Source organism: Schistocerca americana, chromosome 2 (assembly GCF_021461395.2).
Source record: "Schistocerca americana isolate TAMUIC-IGC-003095 chromosome 2, iqSchAmer2.1, whole genome shotgun sequence".
Taxonomy (NCBI): domain Eukaryota; kingdom Metazoa; phylum Arthropoda; class Insecta; order Orthoptera; family Acrididae; genus Schistocerca; species Schistocerca americana.
In genome coordinates, this window is record NC_060120.1 from 149,690,556 (window position 1) to 149,704,196 (window position 13,641).

At 41.1% G+C, this 13,641-nt stretch overlaps 1 protein-coding gene across 1 annotated transcript in view; it reads right to left on the reverse strand.

Moving 5' to 3' along the window:
• Window positions 1-13,641, reverse strand: part of LOC124596458 (structural maintenance of chromosomes protein 4-like) — a 317,218-nt gene that overhangs the window by 176,017 nt on the left and 127,560 nt on the right. The gene's annotated exons all lie outside the window — the stretch shown is intronic.

Below are 13,641 nucleotides of genomic sequence, written 5' to 3' on the forward strand. Positions count from 1 at the left end.
TTTTTATTGTGCTTGTTTGTGATTCAGCATCTCCTCTATGTAGAGCATAGCAATCTATCCTTTTCATAATGTTATATAATTTTCCCTCCACCCAAACAGGTCTTAAAGGCCCAATTGTACCAACTGCCAGCCATGCCATCCTCAGCAAACAGGCATCACAAATGCTGATATGGAGGGGCATATGGTCTGTACACCACTCTCCCATACCTTGTCAGTTTTTGTGACCAGAACTGCTACATCTCAATCAAATAGTTCCTTAATTGGCCTCACAAGGATTGAGTGCACTCTGCTTGCGAGCAGTGCTCGGCAGACCCAGACAGTCACCCATCCAAGTGCTAGCCAACACTGACAGTGCTTAACTTCGGTGATTTGATGGGAACCAGTGTTATCACTGCAGCAAGGCCATTGGCGATATTATATAATTGGATAGATAAAAAAATCTGCTCATCAAGTAGTGACAGGAGGAAATACACAGAAACGATATGGAAATGCGCAAGCTTTCGGAGCCAGTGACTCCTTCTTCTGGCAGAAGGGTTGAATGGAAAGGAAGAGGGATGAAGGGAAAAGACTGGTGTGGCTTAGGAAATGGGGAGAGTTATGGAAAAGTCACCCAGAACCCCAGATCATGGGAGACTTTACCGGACAGGATGAGAAGTCTGCCCTAACAAGGGGTTCTGGGTGACTTTTCCGTAACTCTCCCCTTTTTCTAGACCTCACTGATCTTTTTCCTTTGCTCTAGCTTTCCCTTCAACCCTTCTGCCAGAAAAAGGAAACACTTGCTCTAAAAGCTTGTGCATTTCCATATCCTTTAGAAGTGCTTTCTCCTGCTGCTGCTTGGTGAGCAGACTTTTTTCTCTATCCAATTATATTAAATTTTCTAACATTGATTTCATAATATTTTTATTTCATGAAAACCCTTAGGCAAATCCCAAAACCTTTCCCCAGAACTTATCTCTCACCTTAACCCAACCATTTCCTGCACTCCCATCTTCGTAAAATCCACAAACCCAACAACCAAGGATGCCCCATTGTTGCCATTTACTGTGCCCCCACTGAGAGAATCTCTGCTCTTGTAGACCAACACCTTCAACCTATTAATCACAACCTACCCTCCCACATAAAAGATATCATTGCCTTGTTGCTATTCGACACTATCTTTCCCAATGCCTGATAGATTTGAAACATACAATCAGTTTCCTGGTCACCACAACCAACTACATCCTCACCCACAATTACTTCTCATTTTAAGGCATCACATACAAACAAATCCATGGTATGGCAATGGGCACCTGTATGGCATCATCTTTTGCCAACTTATTTATGAGTATCTAGAGGAATCCTTCCTAATCAACCAGAATCCCAAATCCCTCACCTCATTCAAATGCACTTAAGACATCTTTGTGATCTGGATTGAGGATGAGGACACCCTATCCAATTTCCTCCAAAATCTCAACACCATCTCCTCCATTCGCTTCACCTGGTCTTGCTCAACCCAACAAATCACCCTCCTTGATGTGGACCTCTACCTCAAAGATGGCTACAACAGTACCTACGTCAATACCAAACCTACCAACCACCAGCAATACCTCCACTTCGACAGCCGCGACCCATTCTATACCGCCCTTCCACACAGCCTAGTCATGAGTGGCCGTCACATCCATAGTAACAAGCAGTCCTTCTCCAAATGCACTATGGTGTTCACTGAGGCCTTCATAGATCAAAATTACCCACCCAACCTTGTACAGAAACAGATCTCCTGTGAATTGTCTCTCCAGTCACCTGCCATCTCCCAGGCACAAAGGAGCACTCCCCTTGTTACTCAGTACAACCCAGGACTGGAGCAACTGAATCATATTCTCCATCAAGATTTCAACTACCTCTTGCCATGTCCCAAAATGAGGAATATCCTTCCTATCCCTCCCACAGTGGTATTCCACCATCCACCAAACCTGCACAATATCCTCATCCACCCCTACACATCCCCTGATACCAACCCATTGCCTCATATCCCTGCAACAGACCTAGATGCAAGACCTGTCCCATATATCCTCCCACGAACACGTAATACAGTCGGGTCACACACATCACCTACCCCATCAAAGGAAGGGCCACCTGTGAACTAGTCATGTGATCTACAAACTAAGCTATATCCACTGTGCAGCATTCTATGTGGGCATGACTACCGACAAGCTGTCTATCTGCATGAATGGCCACTGGAAGATTGAGGCCAAGAAACCAAGAAACAGCGGCAGCACCCAGTTGCTGAGCACACTGCCGAACACAACGCTCTTCATTTTACTGACTGCTTCACAGACTGTGACATATGGATCTTTTCTATCAACACCAGCTTCCCTGAATTGTGCAGTATATCCTATGTTCTCGTAATGTTCCTGGCCTCAACCTTTGTTAGTTATTGTCCACACCCATCTATCCTCTTTCCTGTTTCAACCCCAGTACTACACAGTGTTCTATTCCACCAATGCACCCACAGTCTTTTTACTTCTCTCCTTTTCCATTCGACCCTCTACCTCTCCCTTCAATCTCATGACTTTCACCTAGCTGCCCTACCCTCTCTCCACATCATCCCTGTATGCTCCCACTAGCAGCACTATACAGTCCCCCACCCTTACCCTACAATCCATCCTCCTACGTGTCCCTGCCTCCTCCTTAATCCCACCACTCAGATTATTTCTCCCACCATGCGCAGCTGCTCGCAGTCTGGCTTTGGCAGCCAGTGACAGTAGTTTTGTGTGTGTGTGTGTGTGTGTGTGTGTGTGTGTGTGTGTGTGTTTATATCTAATTTGGAAGAAGGCATTTTGGCAAAACGTTTACTTGTCAATGATCTTTTTGTTCTGCCTATCTGCGATTCAACATCTCCGCTACATGATGAGCAGCAATCTATCATTTTTATAATCTAGACTTAATTAAAATTAAGAAGAGTTTTCAACATGCTGAGAGAGATTATAGAGATCTATATCTTACCTGAATTTGAAATTTTCTACATAATTTTTGTGGAAGCTACAAGGCTTTAAGGTAATTTTTTATTGCCGCAGAGAGTGATGCACTGTGGCACCTGCCAGTAGACAGTAGTTTATGTGACAACGCTTCCACTTTAGACCTTATATGCTAAGTTGCAACTAGTTTATATCAACTATAATCTGTTAGTGGCATCTATCTGTATGCAGAATAAAAATTATTATAATGTTTACAGACAACTCTTTGCGGCTCACAACTGGGCTCAAATATTCTCAGCTGAAACCATTTCATTAATGACAATGGTGCTCTCTTTAGTAGTCATCAAACCCACGTCCATCGTGCCCCAAGCAGCTGCTAGTGTCACTTGGGCCTTAAACAAGCCTCAACTGCGACCAACTATTTTAGAGCCAAGTCAAAGACTGAGATAACACTGAAACATGCAATCACTGCCGTGATACAACTTCTTCATGGTAAATTCAATTACAATTAACTTTCATCATACACAGCACAGTTACGTAACAGTTTCTTTGACACAACATATTTAATATTCATTCCTAAAATTAATACCCTCATAATATTTTATGAGATTTCCTTTTTATTAAGATAAAAGCTTGTTTTCTTCTGTCTCTTGTTATGTTTAACACAATAATTTTTATACTTTAATATGGCCGTAACACTTGTCTACACATTTTCATTAGTTCTTTATAATTATGTAATGTATGCAAGCTTCTTTTCTTCAAAAAATTCGTGGTGTTAATGAACAGTGTTCTTTTACAAACCACTGGAGAGTGAAGTACCTAGTATCAGTAGTTTTTTGTTTTTGTCAACTTTTACATTTACGAAAAGGAATTAAAAAATAAAGCAAAACCTTACTAACAGCAGCAAATAAAGTTAATTATCTAGTTAAATGCATAACAAAATTCCAAAGACAAATTTTAGATCTAGAAATAAGCATGTACCAATTGCTTCATTAGTCTTTTGAATCAGATACTGCACTAAACTCTGGCACAGGCACTTATATTTTAGAGGTCAAATGACCACGTTGTATTAATTTTAGACAATCTACATCACTGCAAAGTGTCTCGTGTGCTCTACTAAGAGTGTGACTAATATTACACCTAATGAGCCAGAAGAAACAACACCTTATTTTCTTCTCCTATTGTGGAAACAAATGTATCTCTGCCAACAAAACACAGGGTCTTGCACTCACTTTGCAAAGCACAATTTATTTATTAGGATGATAGGTACACACAGAAATTTTTCCACCAGAGGTAAGATTCTGAAATTGCCAGTTTCTATATCACTGGTTCAACGGGTTTTAAAACATGTTGGCCCCAAGATCTAAATTTGAAAAGAAGTAGAAGGAATTGTGAGTGTCTGAAACGATTTATAGTTATCTACTCAGTATATTTATGGTAGATTCCTCAGATACCTAAACACTGCCTACATTACACTAATATTTGCAAACGACAAAGAGGAGAAATTGAGGAATTATTGACATGGAAGCAATAGTGATAGGTGACTTAAATGCATAGGTGAGAAATGAAAGACTAGGGAAGGAAGAGATGATTAGTCCATACAGATATGCAAAAAGAAATGAGGAAGGAGCTAAATTGGCTGATTTTTGTAAAAGAAATTGTTTGATTGGGGGCAACATGTGATTCTGGAAGAAAAGCAGCCAAAACATAACAATATAAGGTTTGGGAGAGAAAAGGACAAAGACTGTTATTGACTAATTTCTGGTGGAACAGTAAAATTGTAGACAGTTAATGGATGTACCTGCTTTCGATGGATAACATCAACTAGTGGTGGCAACAATGAGGACGTATAAAATGTGGAAATTAAAATATAGGAAGGTAAAAGAAAAGTAAATGGAATTATTTAAGCTCAGAATCCCAAGCACTGAATGTTTAAGTGTAGAATGGGGTAAGTTGAAAGAGGCATTTTGTAAGCACTGCAGAGAACATGTGTGGCAGATTATCTGGAAGAGAGAAGGATAAGGAGAGACAATGGCAGAACAAGCAGGTGAAAGTAGCAGTAAAAGAAAACAAGAAAACATGCAAGAATGGAACAGAGACAAAGAGCAAAGAAGTATAAGGAAATTCCACAAAAGCAAAATGAAATGTTAGAAAGTGGTAGCAGAAGTAAATGCGAAAAGTTAGAAAAGGATGTTAATGATGTGAAAGGGTGCCGTATGCAATTACAAGGAGTATGGGGAAGGGAAGCACTTACACAAATCTGGTGAAAAGGAAACGTGGAGGGCTGATAATGTAAACAGAGAGGATAAAGAAAACCTGGGAAGAGAGCTCTGCCAAACTACTAAATGTGAAAAACAGTAATGAAAAGGGAACAGAAGTAACACAGGACTCCTTGATGAAGAGAAAAATATTAGCATTGCAAGTGGAACTAGGAGTTACAAGAATGAAAACAGCAAAGGCAGCTAGAATTGATGAAGTAAGTGTCGACAAGATAAAGGCAGCTGGACCTACTGGGCTACAATGGTTATGTAGATTGCTAAGATGCACGTGCATTCAGAAATGTATGCCTGAAGAATAGGGAAAGGAAATAATAATTCCATTGTTCAAGAAGGGAGACAAATATGTACATGATAACTATTGAGCAATCACACTCATATTGTAAGTAGCAAAAATAGTGGAGAGGGTACTGGAAAGAAGATTGAGGGAAAAAGCGGAAGGTCAGTTAGAAGAGAAGCAGGCTTTTGACATAGTACATCAACAACAGTCCAAATCTTTAGTATGAGAAAGTTGATGGAAAGGCATTAAGGGCATGGGAAAGTTCTGGTGATGATATTTATTAGTGTAGTGAAATCATACAATAGTGTCCCCAGGGGAAAAAAATACGGGAAATGATGAAGAGAAAGGAATTGGAAAGTCAGAAGAGCTGATTAGTTTAGGAATATCACAGTGTTGAGACAAGGAAGTGCTGTGTCACAATTATTATTTATAAGCATGATGGATGAAATCATAAAAGATGCAAAAGAAAATCACAGAGAAAGGGAGATAAAGTTATTGCTATTTGATGATGATGACGTTCTGTTGTGGGGAACCAACAGTAAGGATGTACAAGAACAACTAGACATTTTCTATGGAAAAATTGTGAAATACGGCATGAACTGCAATGTGGAGAAAAGCAAGACTATTATGGTAACCACAGGAGACAGAGAAGGGAAAGAACAAATTAATATTAAAGGACAGGCTATTGTAATTGTGGACAACTTTAAATATTTAATGCAGAATGAAAGGACTTAGGCTAGATTAACAAAAGTGTGCAACAGAGCAATGCATTTTACCAGTGTTTGAGGTACTTAGTCTGGGAAAGGGAAGTGCCAATGAAGTGTAAGCAAGTGCTGCACAAAACATAATTTACACCCATATTGACATATGCATCAGACACCTGTACAGTTGTAAGAAAAGAAGAGAGTAGAAACCAAGCCAGTGAAATGAAATTCCTAAGAAGTTTATGTGAGAAAATGAAGAGACAGGTTGAGAAATGAAGATGCTAGGAAGTAGAAAAGTTGAATTGAAAGGAGTAGGTTGGAATGGTTTGGACACGTAAAAAGAATGGGAGATGGAAGAATACTAAAACAAATGACAGAGACCAAGTTTGAGAGGAAGGAAGAAGGAAGGTTATTAGAGATTAACGCCTCATAAATTTGAGGGCAAGAGGGGGACCCAGATCACGATGGACTGACTCGATGAAGAACAGATTACAAAGAAGGAATGTGGACTGGAAAAATACAGTTTTAGAACAAGAATGCTGGAGAGGTGTGGAAGTCAAGAAGTACCATAAATGTCTCAATCTGGCCTAGTGATGGATAAATGGGAAACTGAAGATGATGTGTAAAGTACATTTTCTTATGTTACTCATACGGACTTGGGTGCCGCCACTTTTTGATTCCCGGATTAGGCTACATCCTCATATGATTAAATACTAGATATCAAAAACATTTAGAGATAAATGATATGAAATATTTACAAAAAATGTATTCATATTGCTATGATGTTAGGTGAAAACTAAAAATTAAAAATCTGAAACAGACTGGGAAAAAGTGAGAATGACTGAGACAGTCTTGTTGGTCATCAACACAAACTGGAAATGTATATTCCTCAAACCAGAGAAACAGAGAATAAACTTTTTAAAAAAGGTTCTTCAACTTTGATGCCATATGCAACACTTTTCTTGGGAAACTTCAAATTTGGGCATGGATTTATTGCATTATTTTCGTGCTTTATTGCTTTATTTTTATGTTTTCTGTTTTCAGTACTGACTACCCATAGCTAAAGTTGAATGAAATGTATTTTGAAAGCTACATTCTTTAGATTGGATATGCAGTGGTATGTATATAACTAGATGAATGTGGGAAATCTTCCAAAACCACCCTCAAATTGGATGATAGAACCAACTTTTATCAACCAAGGACTGAACCAAGGCAATCCTTATCTTTCCAGTTTGGTATCACTGTGTAAATGTGCCAACTAGAATGCAGGATTCACAGTTCTATGAATACATATGATACTGTGTTATATCCTCTAGAGCTGAGAAGGTCCCAGTTCCTGGAAAGGACATCTTTCAGACCTTGACATTCATACTTTTGTCCTCTCTTCTAGCACAGAAAATTGTATTCTCTCTTTTGACTGGTGCATCTGGGCTTACAGATTAAGTATAGATGTAGACCATATATGTCCAAGTTCTTCAGTGTCATGTAAAACTGAATGTAGAATCAAAGTGTCTTCTTTGTCCACATACAAATGGTAAACTATTGTTATCATTCCATTGTGCAACAAGGAAAGGAGCACAACGGACTCATACGCAAAATAAGCGAAGCTGGTTCCCCGGACGGACCCGTACGTCTCGTACACTCATATCTCATGAACAGGTGTTTCAACACTAACGTGCAGGTTAAACAATCAACACAACATGGTATCCAAGCTGGAGTACCCCAAGGAAACATCCTAGGGCCCATTCTTGTTTAACCTGTACATTAACGACTTCCCAGCAACACAAAACACGACGTTAGCCATCTACGCGGATGACACCGCCATCCTTGTGCAAGATCGGAAACCGTCGAACATCAATTCACAAATACAGACAGCACTCAGAACAGCTGAGCCTTGGTTGGAGTGATGGTGTATTAAAGTAAACGTCGACAAGTGCGAAGCAGTTCTGTTCATACGTAGACCGAAACTACTGCGCAAACATCAACACAGTAGACCGATAACACTACATACACGCCCAATACGTTTCCGAGAGAGAAAGTCAGATACCCAGGTGTCTGGCTGGACCGGAAACTTACATGGGGGGATCACATCGAGTACGTTGCCAACAGAGCACACGTGAGGCTCAAACAGCTGTACCCAATGCTCAACAGGGAAAGCACACTGAACAGGAGGGTGTCGAGGTCCATATACATGACACTGATTAGACCTTTGATGACGTACGCAGTTCCCGTCTGGGGATATGCAGCTCCTACACGACTGCGCCGCCTGCAGATCATACAGACTGCTACGAATCATTAGCAACGCTCCACGCTACACACGCACCATGGATCTCCACCATGAATACAGCCTTGATACCCTCAAGGAAGTATTCAAAAAACCCGCCACACGACTATACAGGAACTCGAGACACTCGAACAATTCTTTCATCCTCACTCTAGGAAACTTCGATCACAACCATAGGTGGTAGCACAAGCGGCCAAAGACACTACTAGCTAGGGCATAGCCACCTATGGTAAACTATCATACACTAACAAGCGACAAATGTCGGCAAGCCCCTGCATATCAGCAACACTGACTGGTAATTACCAGCTGCTATTAGAGCCGACCAACAGGCCACAGCAGGGACACTGACGAGCTTGCCCACAGACGCACAAACAAACTGCCAACATTACCTTTCACTGTGCATCCAATATATGACCTATCGGACACAAAAATGATAATAAACCTAACTGTTGCAGGTTGCTGACGCTGAACGAGAGTTCTACACCGGCACCCAGCGGCAACCTCCGAGCAACACAGCTGCACAACGTCAAAGATATCGACATGCATGATACCCACTACTAACAAAGCCTACCCTTGCACGACCTATCGCAGGCAGCAAGACATCCGCTACTGTTCTTACCAGCCGACCTAACTATCGCAGACTTTTTTTTCCCTTGGCTCTTGCCTTGGCACTTTTTTTCCTTTGCCCTTCAAACTGCTACCCTTTGTTCAAATTCTACCAAATCTTATCTCCAGATGAGCACATATTAATGGTTAACCTTAACCAGATATACGCAAACATTGCAGTACCCACATCCTACGACACCTCACATTAGTGAAAACTATCCCTTATGCAGAGATGGCAGTAGACCTATTGAGTTGGCCATCATGCCAGTGTGGGCGTGGAGGGGCACCACCATTTTTTTTCTTTCTTTTTTTTTTAAGGGAAAGGAGCGTCATTGTGGGGATTGGTCACAGATGGAAAACAGATATATTGCTGCCATTTTTATGTTGCACAAGGGTTCTGCATGTTAGGGTGTCGGATTGGTCCCTGTGGGCAGCCTAATAAGGGCTGTAAGAGGAAGCAACAGAGGAAAGATTGAGACCACTACTTCAGCACTGTTCTGTGAAGGTTTCCTTTGACTACAGAATAGTGTCAAAGCTGTCACTGCATCAAGTAACCCACATAATTTCATGACGAAAGAGTGACAAGATTTATAGTGACTGCAAAAGCCAAAATATTTCTTGTCAAGCTAGGCAATATTAACTCTGCAGTTTAACAAGAGTTGCATACAACCATTTCCAGGAATCTGTGAGAATTCTGTAATGAAGAGAAAGCCTTTACCTATATTCCTGGTGAGGAACAAGTGCATCATCTTGCTCCACCTCCCACCCTTATGCCCTCCTCATGCCTTCATAGACATATATGGCTGGGAGGTGCCTCATTTCCCAAATGTAACTTTGTGGTGTAGAGGCATTGTCTTTGACCAGTAATCAAAATGTCTTATTTCCCAAAACTGATCCCAGCCACTGATTAAATTCTGAATAAAGCTCATTACTAATGGCGGCTGAAGATTTCTGGTGGTGTCACCTTTGTTCTGACAGTGGCTTTGTCGAAGAGGGCAAAGGAGCGGAGAGAGGTTCGGGGCACCCTACTGCCCTTGGGATGGGAAACTGTCCCTAAAAGGCAGAAGAACCAGCAACGAGCAAAGGCATGAGGATCTGGAAGACAATGGAAGCCACTGCATTAAAGACACACAATGTCTAGCCTCAGGACAAGTGGTTTGTAAACGGAAAAGTGTTGAAATGATTTCTCCATTGGCAAAAGACTCCAGATTAGTCCCCCATTTGGAATTCCAAGAGGGGACTGCAAAGGGGGAGGTGACAATGAGACAAAGACTGAACACCCTATGAAATGGTAACATTCTTCAGGTTGGAGTTTGGAATTGCAGAAGCTGGAATGTGTAAACAAAAATAATGAATTTTTGAAAATATTATGTGGTGCCTTTGCTTTTGTAAATCTAAACTGATCATCATCCAACAAATCTCCTTTCTTGTTCAGTCTTCTATATATTATTGTCGTTGTGGCTTCAGCTGCCAGAGACTGCAGTCAAGTGAGTGTGAGTTTTGTTTGCACGTGTGTATGTGTGTGTGTGTGTGTGTGTGTGTGTGTGTGTGTGTTTGGTGAAAATGTTGGAATGAGGCAGATATAGGAGACAACTGTAGAGGAGATGAATCTGTCACATGGTGTTGAAGCAAATTGGATGTAGTTGGTGTCTGATGAGAGAAGTTATCTTGCATGAGTCAGTGAGTGACAGAAGTGTTAGGTATAAATGGGTAGACAAAAATTATAGTGTGTTATCGCATCAGCCACAGGCAGGCTATCACAACCACAAAAGGGATATGCAGGCTAGCCACTTGCACAGTTCTGCAGCTGGGTGCAATGTAATGAGGGCCTAGCTTCTGCACTGTAGAATTTTACTATCAGCAGTGGGATAGATTGCCATATGTTGTAGAAAAAGGCAGAGTTTCCATAGCCGACTATACCTGTACAAATTCATGAAGAGGTATTCAACTGGTCAACATAATCTCTACCCACAACATTAGAGATCCCCCTCGATATTGGTCTCTTTTCACAATGTTTGGATAACGAAATGGTGTTACACATTCCCTAGAGATGTGAATCCATCGAGGATCACTATCCAGAACAAATCTGGCTCAGCTGTGAAAAGAACATTGGCCCACAGTTTGACCGTCCAGGTAGCATGTTGGCAACTCCACTCTAGACATTAGCTTCTGAGAAGGAGCATCAGAGGTACACATGCAGTAGATCTCTGACAATTAAGACCACTCTGCCAAAGCCTTCTGTACACTGTTTGCTTCAATGCAACGAATCAACTGGACGCTGCAAGACAGATGCCACTTGCCGTGCAGTACTAAGGTGGTACCGTCATGCCCTTACAGCCAAATACATCCTCTCTTCCTGATGTCACATGTGGTCAGCCCTGCCCTGATCTTTGGGATAAAGTTTTGGTCTCTATAAACAGTCGCCACATCTGAGAAACAACAGATAGATTCATCTTAAGCCATTAGGGCACATCAGTTGCGATTATCCTGCTCGCATTCTTCCTACGGCTCTCTACCACAGAGAGTCTGGTAGGCGTCTTCTCTGTGCCATACTGTACCGTCTGTGACTGTGTACACAGTGATTGTGGAAGTGTAACTACCCAGAAAACACTACCCCATTTGATAGGCCCCCCTTATGTCTCCATTGGCGTGGTTGTCTGTTGACTGAAATGCTGTCTTCCTTGAAGAACGTGATTGTACAGGCATGTACTGATAATTTGTTTGATTATATTGTGAATTAGACACAGGACAGGGAAACAGTGGTTTGTTGCTTTAATTTTGGACACCCATGTAGATGTCCAGAGGCTACCTCTAGTTATAAAACACCCTACCACAGTGAGCATAAATACTCCCAACTTAGAAGCTGGAAGACGCACTTCCACGGATGTCTTACACTCAACCGGCACCATCTCTGTGCCAAACATCAGCCGATTGTGTGGCCCAGTAGCTACAGCTCCATTAAGCAGCAGCATCAACTAGATGAAGCCAATGATCTACGAGGCATCATCTAGTCCTGATGGTACCAAGCTTCAAACTTGATCCGCCGAGGGAAGATCACTAATTGGGTGCCATTGCCTGACACTCCATCCAGTCTCTAAGAGTCCTGGGTTCAACTTGGGGCATCTGCATGCCCCTGCCAGCCTTCTTGGGCAGTGTGCTGTTTATGCCAGCACAGCCGTCTAAGCTCACTGTACTTTGGGTCACCATGGGCACCAGCCGCTGCTTTGCTGTCACAACGTCCCACTGCTTTGCTGTCACAACATCCTGATATCACAGTGAACTGACTCACTGTCCACTAGCCACAGTTGGTTCCAGAGTTGCAGTCACTGACCTCCTACACAGAACAATCGATTAATAAGGAATATTGTTGTTGATTCAGCATTCTTGACTCCACACTTGCTGTGGTAGTGGAAGATCCCACCCCACAGCCCCCAAAATACATCACTTTAGGGGCACTACTGGCCACCCTGCAACAAGTGTCAGTGTAGAAGTCATAGCACAACTCAATCACTACAACTGCTATGATTTCTTTGTTAGTAAAAGATTAGATCTCACTTTCTCCTCATATAATGCTGCCTTCTTTCCTTGATAAGGAGTCATTATGATGCACAAGGGTCATTTATTCATTCATCATGTTACATATATCCCATTAGCCCACTGGTTACTACTGGCTTCTGTTGGAAACCACCATTGTAAGACAAAGATATCTGATGGTACACTGAGGTACTTCTACAAATGTAGTGCATTGTAGCAGTCACCAACAGCATTCAAATCGAAGTCGGCATGGAAACAGTGCTACATGAATGTAGGAGATTGTGACATACAGTAAGTGTATTCAGAGCTATTGTGACATAAATTTAAGTTTTTACCACTGATTTTATTACTGGTTTCAAAATGAAACCACTTGGGCAGTATGTAGTTTCAATACAAAATTTATTAAAATTTAGGCCCATTTTTGCTGGTTACTTAGTATTTAGGACTATAATTTGTTTTGGGTATTATGAGTTCATGGAAGCTTTGAGCTGTGGGATTGGGCCTAGGAAAAATGTGAATTTACTTTCAGATATATCACATCACATGGTTGTGAACAGTATGTCTTAGTGTTCCAAAGTGAAACAATCTCCTTAAAATAATCAATTCTTTACTTTTTGCCAATTTCTTCTTGTATTCATTGCTTACTATGATAATAAATGTTAATTTCATAAAAATTTTCAAAATCATATGCCAAAATGAAACCATTTCCTTAAAACAACTGGGCAATTATTTTTGCCGATTTCTTCTTGTATTGACTGCTTACTACAATAATAAAGGTTACTTTTCTGGAAGATTTACAAATTATATATATATTTTTTCAAATTGTTCGGACTCAAAGGGTTAAGGAGAAGAACTTTCAGGAAAGACTGCAACATCATTCAATAGCACAGGCATAAAAGAAACGCAATGTCTCGAAGGAATGAAATAGGACTACTACTGTCCAAGCTCTATGTTACTCACTTACAAATTAATGTTACTTTCAATTCCAAATTTATGCATATAC